General features: G+C 31.2%; 1 protein-coding gene across 12 annotated transcripts in view; it reads left to right on the forward strand.

The window, feature by feature from the left end:
* Positions 1 to 19,895, forward strand: part of LOC124357269 (CUGBP Elav-like family member 1) — a 1,015,984-nt gene that overhangs the window by 32,543 nt on the left and 963,546 nt on the right. For 5 of the 12 annotated variants that reach the window (XM_046808842.1, XM_046808848.1, XM_046808849.1 and 2 more), the window contains exon 1: positions 13,658 to 14,030. The exons of 2 other annotated variants lie outside the window; for them this stretch is intronic. The gene's annotated coding sequence lies outside the window, so the exon portion shown is untranslated. Of the gene's footprint in view, positions 1 to 13,655; positions 14,031 to 19,895 lie in introns of those variants that run through there. 5 more of the 12 variants (XM_046808854.1, XM_046808855.1, XM_046808852.1 and 2 more) reach the window with 3 other exon arrangements.

Genomic DNA, 19,895 nt, shown 5'->3' on the forward strand with positions numbered 1-19,895 from the left:
GTTTTATCCAATAAACGTACAAATATACAATTGTGTTTATCAGTAATAGTCGGAAATAAAATACTGCCCTTTCACATCACAATGATTTCCTTCTGCCAAAACACGTGTGATTCTTGAGTAAGTAATCGCAGATAACGAAATTCGTCGAATAGTTTCAACACTTTTTTCTGTAATCAAACAAAACATTTCATGCTTCGAAAATGAAATAAAATGAAATACTTAACTATGTCAGCATCGGTGAATGGTTTCATATGCTTAGCATATTCCAAGAAATACGAAAATAAAGTTATAATTGTTTTGCTAAGCACTCAACAAGTTAAAAGTGAAGCCGATGCTACTACGAGCCCGAACCAACATAAATTACTTGCCTGCGCACCGCCATGCAAATACAGGATGTAAAGCCCTACAGTACATTTGGAAGTTGGGGAACGTTTGATTATCGATATTAAATACTTCCATGATCGTTTATTTTTCGTAAAAAAAAAAAAAAAAAAAAAAAAAAAAAAAAAAAAAAAAAAAAATCAGGCAGTCCATATCATCGGCCACAAATATTAAATGAACTCCCAGTGTGTCTACAATTATATAGTAAAAGATTTTTTTCTAACTGAGTAGGTGCTCATACGCCTGGGTACTACGTAGCGTATGTTAGAAATTTACATGGTTCTTGGAAGTGGTTTAATGTTTATCAAAACAAGTAATGATTTTTAGAGATGATAAAGCCATTTCAGCACACTTGTCGTTTTATGTGAAGTTGATGTATATTAATGGTATTAAAACTGTAACGAAATAATATCATATTATTTATCCCGTATTTCATATATAAAATTGGGAAGCAACATGCAATGTTGTGACGCCAACTCACATGGAATTATTGTGGTAAACTTTTTATATCTGAACTAACTATTTTTATGGCATCTGACATGAACTAACAAAGAACTAAAGATGTATACGTCGTAACCCTAATTATCATATATAAAAGTGGATGAGCTAATTATACAATATGAAGTTGGCTTACCCACATTGAATTGAAGCTTTATAATGATTAATATCTTTGAAGTAATGGTAGTTAATTAGGAACTAACGAAGAACTAACTATATATATATATATATATATATATATATATATATATATATATATATATAAAAGAACTTCGTTCTTTCAAAAGGTCTCACGTTTTTTGTCATACTCCAAAATTTAATCAAATAAGCCTAATAAACGACGCTCTTACCTTTTCCCGGGAATTAAGACTAAAATTTTTCTTCAGCAAACAACAAAACATTTGTAATGATGGAAATTCTTCCTTGCTTGAATAGGTTCAAACAAAAATCGGATTGGGAACCTCCCCCTCTCCCTGCAGATCACCCAATTGAACAGTTTATTAATATTGTATTGTCTAATTTGTCAAACCCGGAATTTCAAAACTCTTTAAATAAGAAGAATAACTTATCCCAAAATGAAATTCGAGCCATTAAATCACTGAAAAACAATCGCAATATAATCATTCTCCCGGCTGATAAAGGAAGTAAGATTGTTATTTTAAATTTAAAAGATTACAATGAAGAAGCTACCACACAGTTATCTGATACAAAATACATACAAGCCTCTGGAGGAAGATCCTACAGATAAATTTAACGAAGTTATAAAAAATTACCTCAAAGATTACGGTCCCAGTCAAGGTTTGTCATCAAAGAATATTGAATTATTAAGTCCAAAATGGCCCCGAACACCAATATTTTATACACTCCCAAAAATCCACAAACCCATTCGTCCTCCACCTGGTAGACCTATTGTTTCTAGCTATGGGAGTCAAACAGAAAAGAATTTCAGCTTATATTGATGATCAACTGCAATCTTTTGTAAAATCATTACCATCCTATATAAAAAATTCACTGACTTCATTGAAAAACATTACTATACTGTTAAACAACCAATTCCTGAAAATTCAATTCTCGTAACAGTAGATGTAAACTCTCTATACACAAACATACCACATAAAGAGGGTCTGCAGGCTGTAGAGAGTGTTCTAGACGCTAGAAAAAATAATGTTATTCCATCGACCAACTTTTTGATTAATTTAATGCAATTTTCGTCCTTACAATGAACAATTTTAAGTTTAAACGACAAAAATTATCTACAAATTTCGGGTACAGCTATGGGCACTAGGATGGCTCCCTCATATGCTAACCTATTCATGGGCGAATTCGAGAAGAAATTTCTAGCGTCACAAAATCTTCAACCATTAAAATGGGTACGTTTCATCGATGATATATTTTTCATATGGCATCATGGATTGGAATCTTTGCAAGAATTTTTTAAGAATCTTCAAGAGTTCTCTTCTTTGAAGTTTTGCATGGAACTATTCTGATGTTATGATAACTTTTTGAGATTTAGACATTTTTCTTAGAATCAGGCTACATAAAAACAAAATTGCATGTTAAAACAACAAACACAATGAACTATTTAAAATTTTTCAAGTTGCCATCCAATATATATAAAAAAGTCTATTCCAAAAAGTTTATCTATACGAGCCAGGAAGCTATGCAGCAATGATATAGACTTCCTAAATTACATTGAAAAATTAAGCAACACTTTTAAACATTTAAATTACCCAGACAAAATTTTAAAAAAATCAAATAAACAAACCAAAACATCCAGCAAGCTTCAATTATAAAACACAACCAAAGTTTATTACACAGTTTTTTTCCTGGACTACACAAAATTAACAGTATTATGAAAATTGCCCATAATGTCCTACTTTCCTCTCCAGATACCCAAACTTTTATGGCTAAAGCACCTAGAGTAATATTTCGAAAACCTCCAAATTTGAAAAACAAACTTGTCCAAAACCCAAACTACCTAAATTACACCAACCCGTTACTAATGGATGTGAACCGTGCAACAAACCACGTTGCGGTTCTTCTTGCAAAATTATGAAAAACTCTAGGGAATTCAAAAGTAACGTAACAGGTTTTAACTTATCCCATCATTGGCAAAGTAAACTGTGACTCTAAGAACGTAATTTACCAAATTAATTGTACATTTTGTAACAAACAGTACATTGGACAAACATCTAACCACCTTAGAGTCAGAATAACAGGGCACAGATTTGATATTTTCCATAAAGACAAGGAGAAGCCATTGGCCAAACATGCTGCTGAGCACCAAAAAGACAAAATTGAAGAATGTTATAACCTTAAAGGAATTAATAAGGTCTTCCCTTGTCCTGAAGAGAATTTAAATAGATTAAAATAAAAAAATCTGGAACAAGCACATCAATTACTTTTAAAATCAAAAATACCCAAATGGTTTAAATTTAAGATAATTTTAATTTTAACTTTTCCAAATTTCCATCTGTGCCATTAAAGATATATCAGCTGGGTTTTTGAATGTTTTAGTTGCGTATTTACATTTTTGGTTATTTTATTTGTTGTGTTTCTTGTTTTATTCATTTATATTATGCTTCCTGAAGATGTGGGTATTAAATCCCACGAAATATATAGAAGCCTTATAATCTTTGTTTTTTCATTTCAATAAGTGAAATAGTATATATATATTTTTATATATATATATATATATATATATATATATATATATATCTATAAATATATACTACCCCGGCGGAGCAAGTACTTTTTGTGATTCAATGTTTATTGAAATTAAATAAGGCTATTGCCATTTATACAATTTAACGTAAATAAAAGTCATTTGACAGGTATTTGGTCTTCCGATCATATGTTAGTTTGCTTATTTAAACACATATGTGACAGATACGGCCAAATACAAAATAATTGAATCGGAAAAAGTAAGCGCTCTGTGGTGTAATGGTAGCACATTCACCCGGCAAGTGAGAGATCCGGGTTCGACTCCCGGCGGAGCAAGTACTTTTTGTGATTCAATGTTTTATTAAAAAAAAAAAAAAAAAAAAAAATATATATATATATATATATATATTCCGAATACCTACTTATTTTTATTTAATATTTGTAAGTTTGATATTTTTCATGCTGCGAAGTTTGCTGACCCATTAAGTTAAGCCTGTAAAATGGTTAATACTACTTATATTATACATTTTTCATGACAATTAACAGAAACTAACAAGGAAATAACGATCTATACTAAGAAAATCTGACTAATACGACTTAATCTGACTAGGCTACTTTTCATGGTGCCAACGTAAGTTGGCTTACCTAATGAATAGGTGTTGTAAAAGTTGTTAATATTGCTGTACTAACGAATTTTTCGTGACAACAACCGGAAATAACAAAGAACTAACTGTTTATACGAGTGTGTAAAAAATATGGGTAAGTCATTTTGGGTATGTCAACTTGACAAACCTGTTGTAGGTCACGTTTTTACCCTCGATGTTTTTTTTTATTTGGCACTCATTGTGCTAGCTAACTTTTATTTCAATGAATGTCAATATACGACTTGGACGAGTTTCATGAATTTTTAATAAGTTCAAAATAGTTGTGTAGAAAACGAGATTGGCCTTGAAGGGTCATCCTCCAAGGGGTAAGAACTAACCCCAGTTATTTGTTCCAGAGAATTTCCGTGATAAGTTTGGTTTAAATTCATTAGAGGCCCAGGTTCTTCAGTCCACTGGCCTCAAGAACGAACCTGGTCACCGCTTTTAGCAGGTCCATGCTGATTTTTGTTACTTCTTATAAACATGTAAACACGTGTATTCGTGATCATACGTGAATTGAGATTTGTTTATATTAACACATTGTAATAGGGATATTAAAAATATACAGGTATTATATTGAAACAAAGTAAATGTATTACATTCCTTTTTGTTTATTTTGTATATTTTGCTAACTGCCGAAGTTGATAGGATAACCGAATTTAAAATGTGACTGACTTCCCGTTAAAGGCGAGAGAGAGTCTTTAATGACATGCATTTCGACTGAAACAGACGAGAAATTCTGTTGATTAAAGATTAATTTATAAAAAAAGAAGATTACAATTTTACCAAAGGCCTGAATTTTGTAGACGTACCCAGTGAGATTTCCAAGCTCACCACTGTAGCAATATAGCTTGTTAAGTGAAGGAGGTCAGACATTTTTTCCAAAATTCTTAATGTAACCTGAAAGTTACGACCTAGACAATTTAAAGTTACACTCGTGCAAGGAAGAGAAGTAAATACATTTGAATTCCATACAAGTTTTTTAATAAACATTGTGGTGTTTTGTCACAATTGGACTCGCATTCCCAATGGATTAAACGAATTAATGATGCAAATTAAAATCAATACTGTGAAACAACATGTGCATGAATGTTACGAGTATTGAGCATAACAGTATTAATACTTTTACCTTATTCCATTATCGCACATTATGTAAACTATATATAAATATATATATATATATATATATATAAATATAAATATATATATATATATATATATATATATATTTGTATATAAGGCAACTTTTAATTCATTTTTCTGAAATTATTTGGAAAAACAGAACAAGGAAAGAAAACTTACTGAATACACAGTAATGTAATGGTGTGTATATAAATTTTATTGGAATTAGTTAATAATTTAAAACAAAAACTCCAATAATATTTTTATTTTTGTGAGGACTTTCGTGCATCGCAAATCATCAGGCCCACATAACTGAGTAAAAGGGTTAAATCTTACGTGAAATCCAATCGATTAATGGATGTGGGAGTTCGATCATTACAAATCAGCTAACTGATATGAATCAGGTACTTGTACAAAAATTGTCTAAACAACATTTTAATATTTCTGCAGCCATACTGTAGGAGTTTATGAAGTTCCAAGCAATTATGAGGACTTGACTGTTAGAGGTTCTACCAGAAAAGGAGAACATATTGCTCACTCAGGGCCATACCACAAACCACATTTACAGTGGATAGTGTTCCTGACTATGCTTCCAATTGTACCTGACCACAAATCAACCCTCTAACCTCTAACTGACCAAGTACTATACAGGTTTTAGATGCCAAATTGATTGCAAAACGACTCTCAACTGCTTTCTTGCACTACCTGTTCTCAGAGGCGTCATTGTGTTGGTACACCTGTTCTGAGAATGCTCTCGAAATGTGCAGTGTTTGTTTTCCAGATAATCTCATTGTCAAAGATCTCCCGACTGTAGTAGGTACGCCTGGTTTCTTCAAAGTCCAGCATATGAAAGCTTCTGTTCTTTTCCATTTCTGAGAGATATAGTAGCATAAATAACTCAAATATCTGACTATGCTTCCTGCGTGAATTCTTGGACTCTTGGAGTGTAAGGTCAACGGTTTTGTAACATGTAACTGTTGACAAATTCAAAAGCACTACAAACCAGAGACTTCATTCTATTGGAGATTTTTGGTTTAGAAAGGTTCCAAGTTATACATAAAAGAATATTATTAAAAACATGCTACACGTTTCTTTACTATTGGGAGCTTTATATAGTAAGTTGGGTTTGGAAATTTAAATGCGCTTCAATAATTCAGGTAATTAGCAGAGTTTATTAAACTGCCATAGTGACCATAGTGTATAACGTCAGAAAAAGGATGATCACCAGATAACGCTTGCAGTTACGGTTTATAATCGTCTATTCGATATTTCTTATAGAATGTTCAAAAAGATTTATGAAATTTTCGCTAAGAAGGCAGATGTCTTAGATTTCATCTATTCTCATAAACCAATCCAGATCAACAATTCTTTCTCTCAGAGACACCATAATTTCAACTTTGGCAGTATTAATATCTAGATAATGAGTCGGGTTTTTCATATCTCAATATTTCCAATAAAGACTTTCGTCTTTACATAATTCGTTGTCATTGTTCGGTATCAGATGACCCTAAATGTTCCCTCTGGTGTAAGTATCCAGAACCACTTCTGGTATATATAGGAAAATTAAGGTAAAAGAGAAGATATTATTCAATGCCTACATTTTTGACATTTTTGGTTTCTACAGAGCAATGTTTACCAATAGGCTAAAGGACAACATAGTTACCTCTTGATGTTGGGATTTCGATTTAAAAATCTCCTACTTGTGTAAGGTACTCGAAGCGGTATGAAAGTTTTTTCTATATGGAGAGAATGTAAATGGGATGTGGATATGCACCTATTATCTCATCTTCTAGATTAAAATTTCTAAATTAGGTATTGAGCCAGATGTATTAGTTCTGAAGAGGAAGTGCACATGATTTTCAGGTTATAATAAGATCTCTGAGAATTAACGCTTTTAGATTTAGTTTAAGAACGTGTAGTTTTATATTATTCAAAAAATTATAAACCAATTCGCCACACAAAAGTCTCAGTTGACCTATACCATCGATGTGATTATTCGTTTATACTTTTATTAAAACTGTATTGCTATGGTGTATTTGAACTTGTCAATCCTCAATTATTTCAATGAACACGTAATCACGAACCATCCAGAATCAACTGTTTTTATTCTGAAAATAACTGTACTTAGTCAACATAGAAAACAGAAGAGGTTTTTCAATATCTCTCGTTTCTGATGTCTACCAGTCGTCTAAGGAACAACAAGGTCTAGAGGTAGTGGTCTGGGGGTAAGTCACCACTTGAGATGAAGGCTGGAAAAAATAAAAGGCACAAGATGTTCGATAAACGCCGCTGTAAACCTCAACCTCCATCTCCACAGAAAAACATTCAACAAATAGACAAAGTTTTTAAGATTATATAAAAAGGGGTCATAGTCATAATAAGAAAATTTTGTATTTTTGTGAGTTATAAGAAGCAATAGTGAAGAAAAGTTACTTGTGGAGAATACATAATAAGGGAACGTCCTGTTGTGTTGTGTGTTGTAACTCGATAACAGAGTTTCTAATACTTATTCAGCTCCATTACGTACCTCATAAAGGTTTCTTAGCTTAAAAATAAAGTTTAATTCTAAAGGAGAATATTCGTTTTGTTCGTTGATTGTAAGATATATCAAAAAGCTACTGAACGAAGTTGGTAGTTCATCAAAATACATGAGAAGTTCGGAGAGCCAAAAAATTCATAGTATGACTTAAAGTTGGGACATACAAGAGCAACTAAGAACCCGTTAGATTCTGTGTCTATACTACTTCATTAAACAATAAGGACACGCAGCTGTCTTAGAGCTAACAAATCCTAGACTTCTTTGTACAAATATACAGGATCCTGTAGAGAGCCACCGGATTTAAATACACTTGAAACTCCTAATAATCCCCCTGGATTATATCTATATATACTACGAGAGTAAAAATAGGAGGTATTCACTTTGCGACATATCACTGCAATGTTCTTGTTCCAAAAAGTCACGGCTAATTAATTAAAATTTATTCCAAACTAATCTTTAAACTGTATTTACTAATCTGTTAAAAACTGAACGGTCTATACTAATACAGTGAAAAGCGAATTATATTCCTTGCGTATTCTTCCGCATATACTGTTAATGAATATGTTGAAAAAACTCATTTTTACGTAAGGAATCTTTGTGATGTACGTAGTGGAGGTATAAGTTTTAAATAGTTCAATTCTATCAGGGTTTCGTAAATACCGAAGATTTATCTGTTGTATGCTTTTAATCTAGTTTTATTATTGCAAATGTACACACAATTTTAATCATAGTTTCACATTCCTGTACTGTGGCCTTGTACTAAAACTACGTATTTGGTTTTGTTAAGTAAAGTAAAGTAAAAATCACAGAATTCTTGTAGGTTTTGGCTACTAACACAACGCGGTAATATCCTCATATTTATTAGCTTAATATTTGGCTCATGCATGGGAAAAATTGACAAATTCTTAATATTATCTGTTTAAAATTTTGTTTGTAGCAGTGTTCTTATGTACTAAGTGTAAACCAGTCAGATCACTCATATTTTTACCATTTTAGTAATTAATATTGTAATTTGTAATATATAAATGTTTGAATTAGGTTCTGTGTTTGTTTGTTATTTTATGCTCCAGGAAATTAACTAAGTAAATTTTATTTTATCAGTAAAAGAATTGTTATTATTATATACCTGAGATATACATACTTATTTACATATTGTATTATATAATTGGAAACCTCTTTCAAACATTTCATAGGAGAATAGACAACCATATCCATTTTCCATAAACACAATTCTCAGAGGTATAGTATTTTAACATTCATAAAAAGTATTTCATTTTGCAATCCTCTATATTGCATAAATATAAACAGTATTTAATTTTTAAAATATTTAAATCTACAAAATGGTAATGTAATCGGTTTTTGCAAAAGTAACAGTAAAATTAAATAACAAATTCAAATAAGTATACGATAACTGTATATATTTAATTATTAGTTAGAAGAGAAATTGAATTGAAAATTGCCACAAACGAGTAAGTAACACCTCTCCGAGGCTATTTTCAGCTGGCCACTTCCACATGTCACAAGGGGACTTTAGTACGGAGGATCAAAGGCGGCTTTAATTTTATTGAATCTGTCAACAGAGTGGACGCCAACGCTGCCAAGTGGAGAGCACTGCAATCAATTACGGACATGCCAGAATCGGGTGTTTGACGAATCGGGTTGCCTGAAGACTATGGCTCATTTCCTTATTTATTTATAAGGAATACTAATTATATATTTGTACATACATTATTACAATACAAATGATCTGTCATCCAATTCTCGCTTATTCTGACCATTTTTCAAATATTTTTCTGCTATCCAATACTTTAGTGCTTTAACTATGCTAAAAACGGGATGTTTCTGTATTTTGTACATATGTATAGTATAGTACATAAGTTGCATAAACTGAAAAAATCATAAAACTAAAAATACTCTTATTGATGAAGGCGTTAGCTGCAGATTGCCCGTATTGCGCAACTTAACCTGCGGTATGTAGTCGGACTCGAAGACTTTCATGAATATTACTCCTTGCGATGCGAAGTGAGTTTTGAATAAGTATATGTATTTGATATTGTCACCATACTGTACAGGGTGTCGCATAACTCTCTGGACAAAGGTATACAACGATATTGCTCAGGTATAGTTACAAACATATTTCACCCAATGAATATGGGTCTCTGATGCTTAGTTTTCCATCTGACTGTTTGTATGTGTTAAATAAATTTATATCGTGAAAACTATTAATTTAACTATACCAAATTTGGTTAGAATGTTCAGGATAGTAAGGCCAATTAACAAAAACATTATCATGAAATTATATTTAGTATTTTTGAAATGGCGGCCATTAAAACTTTTAAACTTTGAGAATCTTAAAAACCAGCAGTTTTTCTCAATAATTATACGAAGAACAGTTTTTAGAGAATATTATCACAAATCTAATAACGCCAAATTACTTATTTCGAATATTAAATAGCTGATATAGAGTGACAAGACAGTAACGAGAGCATTTACGTGGTATACCTTTGTCCAGAGAGTTACGGTACACCGTACATTTAACCAAATTGTTCGAAATATAATCGTTATTAGTCGACAATATTAGTTCGGAATTTATATTCCACGACAAGTAATAGTTGTCTGAAAAACAAAATTCAACTAGTTCTGCAAGTGATTCACATTCAGTTTGGTAAGAACTATTACAAATACGAATGTACGAGTATGTAGCCTATATTGGCTCCAAGAAAGTAGCTTAATAACTCTTTGTAAAGGGAAATATAAACCACAATATCAAACAACATTATATATGATAAAGAAAATAACGGAACGCTTCTCTAATCCAGTAGCGTTTTACAATGACTTGTTTTTTTTAACTGTTTGATCAGTGTACTAATGGAATTATCGACGTATATGTTGTCGGAAATATCGCATTATCTGGATCTATCTCTGCTTCTGCAGACTTTTCTTACTTATGGCAATTTGTAAGTCAGGTTACTTAACTCCAATTTTAAGGCTATCAAAATGTATAACATCAATTCATACTCTGCTATTAGTAGCTATGTTGACATTAACACACTAAATTTCTTATAACGCTAAACAATCATTGCAAAGTAACTAAAATACATGGTAAAATACTGGTGTAAATAAATCTACGAACTAATTTATTTATTAATGAATTCAACGTAAAATTGGTTAGCTTACTCCATCATTTAATAGCAGCACATGAAGCTCATCAGATTCTAAATTGAATTTCAGCATGGTTACTATTAACTTCTATTCCAGTTTACTACTAATTTAGTTCTGACGAGATTTTAAAAAAGGATTAAAAATAAATTGATTAGATATTTTCTAGCTAACAAATCCGTAATGTAATTAATTCTGGAAAAAATAAGACTTTCTGTTGATTATAACTATAACCTATATTGGCCCTTACCTTACATTCGCTTAAAAAATAAATGACATAAAACTGATTTTATTAAAACATTTTGCTAAATAAACGTCAAAATCATTAATTCACGTTTTAATTGAGATAAAACCATAAGTACAACGAGATATGAAACAACAATACAAGATATTTTGCAAGATTTTAATCCAGCATTTTTATTCAGTTAATATAAACCTATAATTTCATTTTTAGAATAAAATGACAAGGAAAATTAAGTAATTGTTTGGAAATCACAAGACCATAGTGAAATGATACTGACCAAATTATAAAAACTAATGAAACCAATAAAATGAAAACGTATAAATGTTGATTACTTTAATACTTAGAATTCAGTGATCATTGTAATGTATGACATGAAAAAATATTATTAAAATGTATAATATTAATATAAAAATAAAACATTTTTTATGTTAAATAATTGAGTGTTTCATATGGTTTTAAAATAAAATAAAAATTAATCATTTTATAAATAGGAACAGCAATTTTTCAAGATATATATTCTCACTCCTTTATTAGAAATAGTCACTTCTGTCGGTGAGTCCCGCGACTGCCTTTCCATTTTTTAATGATCTTGATTGTTACATAGATTGTCAAATTAAAAAACATGTCCTATTAATTTATTTGATTCAACGCTCTTGCCATATATCACGTTTGCTGTCCTGATTATTACTGTCACGAAGGTATACTGACCAAATTCTATAGAGTACTGTTAGTATCCTATTTCATAATGTAAAACAACCTGTCAACTTATGGGTTGGACAATATCAGGACAGTACAATAATAATAGGAAATGTTAATAGTTTAAGACATATAACGTGTAATTTCCTTCACTTTCTAGTTATATTATAAGTATCATAGAATTTAAATAGAAATAATAGAATCGGTATGTTTACTTATCTTAATTCCACAGCGTTTATTTAATAGCTATTTATATTTCCTAATAAATTACCTACTGAAATTCAATTATTTTTTAGTGAGGGATTAAAATTGCACTCACCCTGTCAATACGAGGATTGTAAAGATTTTGAAACACACAATTTTGTGCGTAAGAGGAAGCATTCGATGCTTAAAAAGAGACACTTGTCCAACCTCTATTGAATGATTACGCCGATACAATTTATTTAACATTTTTTTTACCTGGAATTTATAAATGTCTTCCATCAGACACAATGCAATGCATAAATGGCCTTTAGTAAACATCATCAAAGGCAGCAGCCAACAACAGTGGCTTGTTGGTCACTACAGTGCTATGATATATATGATCGGTATAATGAACCGAGTTATTGTGCCCAACTCGTCTTACTAATGAGTGCAAAAATAGTGAATGGATGGTATCACACGAATGATCAGTAGTGTATCGCTTTAGTAAACATCATCAAAGGCAGCAGTCAACAACAGTAGCTTGTCGGTCACTACAGTGCTATGATATATATGATCGGTATAATGAACCGAGTTATTGTGCCCAACTCGTCTTACTATTGAGTGCAAAAATAGTGAATGGATGGTATCACACGAATGATCAGTAGTGTATCGCTTTAGTAAACATCATCAAAGGAAGCAGTCAACAACAGTAGCTTGTCGGTCACTACAGTGCTATGATATATATGATCGGTATAATGAACCGAGTTATTGTGCCCAACTCGTCTTACTATTGAGTGCAAAAATAGTGAATGGGTGGTATCACACGAATGATGAGTAGTGTATCGCTTTAGTAAACATCATGAAAGGCAGCAGTCAACAACAGTAGCTTGTCGGTCACTACAGTGCTATGATATATATGATCGGTATAATGAACCGAGTTATTGTGTCCAACTCGTGTTACTATTGAGTGCAAAGATAGTGAATGGATGGTATCACACGAATGATCAGTAGTGTATCGCTTTAGTAACCATCATCAAAGGCAGCAGCCAACAGCAGTAGCCTGTCGGTCACTACAGTGCTATGATATATATGATCGGTAAAATGAACCGAGTTATTGTGCCCAACTCGTCTTACTATTGATTGCAGAAATAGTGAATGGAAGATATCACTCGAATGATCAGTAGTATATCGCTTTTGTAAACATCATAAAAGGCAGCAGACAACAACAGTAGTTTGTCGGTCACTACAATGGGTTATGATCGATGTAGTGAACCGAGTTATTATGCCCAACACGTCTTACTATTTAATGTAAAAAATTGAATGGATATCGCACGAATGATCAGTGGTACATCGCTTTAGTAAACATCATCAAAGGCAGCAACGAACAACAGTAGCTTGTCGGTCACTACAGTGCTGGGTTAGATATGATCGATGTAATGAACCGAGTTATTATGCTCAACGGGGGCAGTGCGAACGACGCCGAGTATCGCCGGAAACACCCGAAGCGTCGACTCATCCCGACGCCGCCGACCCGACCACCAGTTAGTGACTCGAACGCCACGACGCCGGACGCCCGACGCTGAGGAAGTGACGGTACGTACGGAGCAGTGTCATTAACGAACCGGTGGTACCAACGTGTGAACTACCTTACTTACGGTTATTTTCATAACGGCAGTTTTGCCATCTACATAGTTCAACAGATTACGTCTCGAAATTCAATTTCGTGTTGGTGGTTTTTCACCTGGAAATTCTTGATAATGCATTTGTTCTCCACGATTAGGTGACGATCCTAGGACCTCGTTTAATAGTACGAGATATTCGGTATAATCTTCAGTAAGAGTGTTTTATTGAAATGTTTGATTGAAAACAGTGGTCGATAGTGGAATATATTTTCAATCTGGTAAGTAACCTAAATGTTTTTATATTTAAAGTTATTGTTACTTCTTATATTCAATTATTTGTAGTTATGCTTCTCAAAAACTCACATTATAATAAGTGGAACTGCTCATATTTCACTTTCATAATTTTATCTCCTTAAATATTAAAACTTCTGTGTTTAGAGCCATGGAAATTACTTAGTTATCTTTCATAATTACGTTACGTACATATTTCGTAAATAATTAATTTTAGATAATATTATTTATAAATACAAAAATTATACACGGTTTATAAACACATAATATTAATTACAACGTTGCATGAATGTATGTAAAAACATCTCCAATTAATTAAGACCGTGTTTACAAAACGAATTATCCAAACAAACATACGATATACTCGTATGAATGAGCATCATTAAACTGCTGTCAGTTTGTTGATGAGTCTAGCTGTTCTTTTAAGCACCCAATAAAAAAATCTATCCTCACATTTGCTTTCCAGGTTGTATGATTATTAATCTAATACTCAACTTCAATGTTCATTAATTATTCGATAAGATCAATTAGTAAGCTATAGTGAATAATTATTTACAGAAATCAAGTATAACATTAACAGCGTTTTTCTATGAAAATGCTCGTATAATTCATTTCAAAATGCCTCAAAATATCTAAAAATCGTCAATATTAATACACAATATTGCTGTAGGAAAATTATAATTATTTAAAAAATGAATTTGTTATCTGTTTTTACTTATAACAAACTATATTTTGTTTTGTACACTTGCTACATTTACCATCAATGGAATTACGTTCATTAATAATTCACAATATAAAAATGTATTCTATAGCTTACGTGGAAATATAAATAGTCTTAAATGATATTCATGTAAAATAAATTGTATTTTACACAATAGCACAACCGTTAAAAAAGATTGTACTCTAGTTTATTTATTGACAATTAATCCAACGACATTGTTAATGTTCGTTCTTTGTGGTCAAGTGATAATAATGAATCCATCTATTACTGGTCGACCACTTATATGTTGAATCAGCATGTATAGGAACTTTGGGAAAGTTCGAGTTTTCGTAACCTACTTACAAACCTCTAACGAGAGAATAAATTATTCAATTGATTGATAACATTAATTTGTGTGGTACAAATATGGCCTGCGTGAACAGGTGAAATAATGTCACAAATATAAGTAACTCTAAAGAATTAAAAATATCCAGTTTTTAAAGAGCTTACAATAGTTTTTTATTAACTCATAACTCTATAACTTACTTAAAATCTATAACTTACATTATGTTTTTAAACGAAATTTAGCTTGTTAAACAGTCAAAATGCTTGATAATTTTGGTAAACAAGATAAGAGAGTAGACACAATAACGTGTTTTCACTTAGTAAATACGGAAAACTTAATTGCTATTTAGCATACTTAGGTAAGAACATTAAGGAGTAGAATGGTTATTCAGATGTAAAATATGTATTATTCCTAAACGAAAGATTTTACACATTTAATTACTTATATATGGTATATTCTAAACAGTAAATCATTGTTTCTGAAGACTACTTACGTCGTGTCCAACGCACCTGAATCCCAATTTATTTTATTAATTAAAAAGTTACTACTTAAAATAATTAGAGTGATAATTTTCTGGAATTAGGACATTAGTTTTAGTCTAAGTTCCAAACCTTTTTGTTTTCCTGTAATATAAAAAAATCACCCGTTTATTTAATATATCGTATCTAAACATTGGAAACGCAATTTAAAATAATCCTCATTGCCAAGTTGGTACGGAACAAAAGGGGTAGTAAAGAGAGTTATAAGCAGCATGTCGGTTACTAGATATAATTCTCGTGTTATCTATAATGTATACCTTAAAAGTTGTGGCTCATTACAGCTTAAGATTCCTAATACTGAAATAATAATTTTATATAATGTAACGGTTTAGATGCAAACATAGACAAAACAAAATAGGCCTCACTTGAAAAATGAAATATGTGCAATGTACGCGATATTTGCGTAACAAGCAGTGAAGCGTGGCTTTTTGGCAGCAGTACCCTAGTTTATTACATTTATCAGTATGAACTTATGACCTTGTCAGCAATCTAACGAAAATGAACCTTGAACGAGGCGTTATCAGAGCCTAATAACCTTCAACGAGTTCTAAGCAGAAACTTAAGACGAAGCTGTGTGTGTTTTCATTCAATTTATGAAATAATGTAGTAGAAGTAACATTTTAATTGCTGAGTTCATGCTTTACACCCATTTAAAGAGAAAAAAGTTACTTTATTGAATAATGGCTTTATATTGCTGATATTGTTAGCAATGGAATGTGTAGATACTCTAATATTGGGAAAATTGGAGGTAATAGTAGTAATTCTTTAAATCTACGTAGTCAGTGTATGTAAGATATTATTTTATATAAAAGCTGGATTGTATTATTCTGGTACCTGTCTCACAAAGCAGAATGTATACGAAGCTCTGTTTGTACCTCAGGCCTTTGCTGCTCGTACAAATACTGCTATAATTTTGATATAGGTACTGAATAACTTATTTGAGAATAAAATTGATGGTGTGTTATATTATAGGTATATATAATTAGTGCATTTTATTTTATTTGAATAATTATTCAATATTTTAGAGATAATTATTGATCTTATTCTTAATTTTATATAAAATATTTTAAGAGCTAGTGATCATATTTATAGTGGTGTAAAGGCTTAGTTTTTTTAAAGATACGTAATATATTTTTCTCCGTGAATATAAGGTATACAGAAATGTATTATCAATGTATTGGAAACATGTTTAACAGTGAGGAATGCAAACTTCTCTAGCAAATATTAAGCCACAAATACATTGATTGAGATTCACCAACAAAAAGCATCTAATCTTATATGTATATATATATATATATAAATTTAAATAGTGGCTCTTCTAATACCCTTATCATACAATTAAAGTTTTTTATTTTCTTTATACAATCATTATGTTTTTCCTCACCTATTGTGATGGTTGGTGGAAAAAAGCCTTGGGTATTTTATAAACAGGTCTCAGCACTGTTTCAACATTTTGTTGATGTATTAGGTTACTTACTAGCACTAGCTATTAGGTAATCAGAAGGTTATACAGTGCTTTCGTATATTGCTCTTTAGGTTGATACAAATGTAAATACACCTTGTTATCTGAGTTTTTCCTTAATTTAATCTCTCTTTATGTTGCCCTTAAAAGGTCATTTTTTAATATTTAATTAACAAAATTATTAATAGCAACTCTTTGTGGTAGTTAATCGTAATAAATATTTAAGTTTCGTCATAGAATAAATAAATTTTACCACTGATATAACATTTTAATTGCTATTTTATATAAATACTATAGATATATCTTAAATGTAAATTAAGCAGCCCTTTTAAGCTTTTTATTATAGAAAATATAATTAAATATATAAATAAATAGGCATAAAGAAATATATAAGGAAATGTTAAATGTAGTCCACAGAAAGGATAATACGATTAATATTCATGTGTTAAACGCTAATAAAAATGGCTAGGCCGTTCACTTTCTCTTGTTGAAACGAATCTAAATTACAATAGATTATCTTAAACGTTTTTGTTGCATAGTAACGCTAATATTTAATTTTTCTTGTCATTAAACTTTTTATAATATAAACATCTGAACATTTAGTACTTTTTGAGACTATATATATATATATATTCTATTTTATGTGTCGTTTTGTTTAATGCACCTGTAAAGGTTTTAAAACCAGAAACAATCTGAAATCATTGAAATATTTGTTTACAATTTGTTAACCAAATGAAGATCTTGGTCTAAAAACAAGAATCGATAAAAGTATTGGTGTATATCAATGTTTCTATACTATGTGTCTATTTTCGTGTGCACCCATGGCAAATATTTTAAATTCCACTGTTTAGAACCATATTACAAGCTTTTTGGGTCTTTCTTAATACGTCATAGTAAATTAAAGCTGAAGAATTTAAAATTTTTAGTGATGAGACGTAATTTATGTATATAATTTATTGTATAGGTCCATACATTGAATATATTTATAGATTTGAGCTCGAAAAACTAAGGCTGGTAATTTTTTAAACTAATATTACTCTTATATCTTATAATCCACTATATTAAATATTAAATGTTTATTATCATATATATATATATATATATATATATATATATATATATATACCATTAATATAAGGACTGTTAACGTGTGGGCTTGGTTAATGATTGCACACCCACACCCTGCAGAGCGAGCCTCTTGTAATTCTTCCAGCGTGAATATTATTGACTCGCTTGGAGTCAGATGCTGAGTAAATTAACTCAAATAATATCAGTAACAGAGAAAAGAGTGTTAATACTGACAGTGTGATGGATAAACTAACAAAATGACATTTACACAATTGAAGCCGCGTCTACGCCACCGCGTTGTTCTGGGAGCACTACATTATGAAAATATACGCTGGCAAGTGTTCATATCTTTTCATCTCTCACATTTGATTAATGTTTACAGTTAATTAAAGCCCAGCAACTCTGTTAGTGTTTATTTAGAGTTATTGTGTTACAATATGAACAAATATGCTGGTACACAATATGAGGATTGTGGATAGTTGTTTTTCCTTATTGTTTACCTTATACACGACAGTCTAGTATTGTATTAAAATCTACTTCTGAAAATATGCCCAATGGTAAATTTATTTGCGTAATAATTAGGTATTTCAATTTCACAATTGGTAAATTTGGCAAAATTGTTTGTCTTAACCAGGCAGACAACGAGTTGATAGTAAAACACAATAGTTTTATAAGAGCAATAGAGTTTAGTAAATACGAATTAAAGTTCTGTTTTGGAGAATGTACTAGAGTAGATTCTGAATGTACAGCAGTTATTAGTCTGGTATGAAATATTATGCATTGATAGTAGAAGAACGCTCAGTCTTTCCTTAACAGGATTCATGAGGTTGTGTGGGCGTCCATTTTGATTTTAGTCTTATTACAACAATGTTTAGACTTGTGTACTTTACGCACGACGTAGAATCATGGAAGACATTTAATTTATAAGCTATAATTAATGCAGACAAAAAAGGTCCTAATTTTTCAATATTTATATGGGTTCAAAAAGTACAAAATTGCACAAAAAGTTCACCAAGGCTGACTGTCCAGGCAGGCTTCGAGCCACTCCTGTAAAAGACAAATAATCTGTTATAGAGTGTTCTTTTGGTACGGTGTACATTTTAAATAATATTACCTACATAGTTAGAAGAAAGTTTGGATAACATTATAAATATATTAAACTGTGGAGGGTTTTTGTAACTTTGTAATTATTTACAAAAAGGATTGGTTGCGAATTAATTTAACTAATGCAAAATACTATCAAATAAAATATCTCCCATAACGCTATGATTAAAAACAACAATGTACAATGAAATGATTTTATTGTGGAAAAAACTCAAGGTTATGTCACTAGGAATTTCGTGGATATCTTAAGGTATTACGATATATGTACATCTCTGTTTCGAATAAATATATATCTGACGCAATACTAGTCAAAACAATTTCTCAATTGTCGCATCGTTCATGAACATAGCTTGCCTTGTATCCCGATCGAGAAAATATAAATTATATACACATGACCGACTGGCTTACTTCGGCAAAACGCGTATATTTTTGCCCTTGCAATCTACTTCTAATCATAAGGGTATAGTGAAAAAACCTAACTTCTGGGTACGCATTTGTTTCTGATGGAAATATATTATGGATGCCAAATCTCTTCCTTGTACGTCAAGCCATTCTCGACATAATATGTAGACGCTACGCTCTACGCTAGAAGACGCACGAAGACAAGATAGACTCTACATATTGAAAGAAAGG

The sequence above is a fragment of the Homalodisca vitripennis genome, chromosome 3, assembly GCF_021130785.1.
Source record: "Homalodisca vitripennis isolate AUS2020 chromosome 3, UT_GWSS_2.1, whole genome shotgun sequence".
NCBI lineage: Eukaryota > Metazoa > Arthropoda > Insecta > Hemiptera > Cicadellidae > Homalodisca > Homalodisca vitripennis.